The sequence below is a fragment of the Chaetura pelagica genome, unplaced genomic scaffold (genome assembly GCF_000747805.2).
Source record: "Chaetura pelagica isolate M959 unplaced genomic scaffold, ChaPel_1.0 scaffold517, whole genome shotgun sequence".
Classification (NCBI taxonomy): domain Eukaryota; kingdom Metazoa; phylum Chordata; class Aves; order Apodiformes; family Apodidae; genus Chaetura; species Chaetura pelagica.
The window spans coordinates 395,975-398,029 of NW_009953992.1; positions in this window are offsets into that span (position 1 = coordinate 395,975).

Consider the following 2,055-nt stretch of genomic DNA (forward strand, 5'->3'; position numbering starts at 1 on the left):
TTTGCTGACAAACTAGATAGCAGATTTCCAGCAGGACATACTGGCTGCCTTTTTTGCTCCAGCATCTCTTGTGCAAGACAGGATTGCCTTAGTCACTGTGTTCTTAGATTTAAATAGTAGGCTCTGTGCTTGCTTATGTGGGATTTCCTGTGATTCCTCTTTTCAGTTCATCTTACCAGACATCACTGAAGAGGCTACTGCTCTCAGCCTCACTCAGTAACTGTTCTGTCACTCAGCTGTTAAGAGCAAAAGGTTCCAAAACTTTGAACCCAGGACCAGACCTTCTTAGACATTGTTTTTAACCTAGCTTCTGCATGCCAAAAAAACACTTTTTTTTTTTTTTTTTTTTTTTTACTTTTTAAACATGATGACTGTTGTTTTTATCCACAAAATTGAAAGTACAATTGGCATTATATGAGAAACAGCCTTGTGTATGCATATCCAGTGTGTGACAGCTTGTCTATCCAACCTTAAATTAGGTTGCTCTTCAGATAGTTTTCAATGAAGACAAAATGTAGAGCCACTTTGCTGGTTAAGATAGATTACATTTATTGAAAACACCAATTTAACCTTCTTTTAGTGCTTGTAATCGCTGAAAATACTTTCACTTCTTACCACATTCAGAGTTTGTCATTTCATTTTCTCATGGTAAATGGTAAGTGTGGATCATATGCTTCTAATGGATATATAACAGTTTTTTTAATGATGCACAGGCAGTCATTGCTGCTACTTCACATGCAGTAGCAGTATACAGTCAAGATAATGATCTTATGTGGACCATATGAGGTTCCATGTGAATCTCAGGAAGAACTTCTTTCCTGTGGAGTGACAGAGCCCTGGGACAGGCTGCCCAGAGAGGCTGTGGAGTCTCCTTCTCTGGAGACATTCAAACCCCCCTGGACACATTCCTGTGTGATGCGCTTTGGGTGACTCTGCTTTGGCAGGGGGGTTGGACTGGGTGAGCTTTCCAGGTCCCTTCCAACCCCTAGGATTCTGTCTGTCTGTGATCTGAGTTAACCCAGCAGGTAGTGAAAAAGAGGAGGCTGGTGGCAGTGAGCTTAGATCCTATGGAAGGAAGCAAGTCACTCTCATGTTCTACCTACTACACAATCACTACAGGCAGGTTCTGGAAAGCAGGTTCCCCTCCTCATGTAGGAAGGGATTTGTTTGTTGCTGTTAGGGTCTTGGATAAGATCAGAGAGAAATAAAAAGGTCAACAATGAAGGAGAGAGAAGAAATAGTAAATAGGAATGAGAAAAAAATATTGAGATACTAAAGTAAACTGAAGTCATGTAGGTCACAGGGATCAGAAGAGGCTGCAGCTTAGCTGGGAGCAGGCACTGCTTTTGGCATTGACTGTTCAGGTGAGCAGCCCCAGGGTCAGCTTCTGTAACCTGCACTGAGCAAACCATCTTACATCTAGAACCTCAAGGGCTTTGGTAAAGCCATTCATCCAAAGAGCTAGTAAAGTGCAAGGGCTACTGGTTAGCTGGGAAATGGCGTGAATTGCAACTTCCAAGCAGATAATGTGGTATGTGTTCTATTTACCCTCACTCTGAGGGCTTTCCCTGTCAGGCATAACTGCCCTTGAGCTGTTTTTTACTGGAGTCCTGGGTGGCTCTGAGCAACCAACATATTTTGTTGTTGTTGTTTTTATTCCCTTTGTCATCTTCTGTAATAAGAGAGAGATTTTTTCCAAAAGGAATGAGAAAGACCACTCTGCAAGCAAACTTTTTTAGATATTGTGACATCATTTACAAAAACAACAATGTGTTCTCATACTTTGTTGGTTTTTTTACAGAAAACAAAAAATAACAAGTCACAGCAATTGGCAGATCCTTGCTGTCAGCATTTGGCAACACCAGCACTAGCTGCAGAAGATAGAGAGATGCAGACATTCTGGGAACTTGGACAAAATGATTTTCTTGAGTTTGAGGAAGCAGTGCTGTAAAATGCTTCTTTGTTCTTCTCAAGAGTAAGATTTCTTAATAACACTTTCTGAGGAAAGGAAGTTAGGGTGTGACAATGCTTTTTGGGACCAAGCCAGCCTTCTAT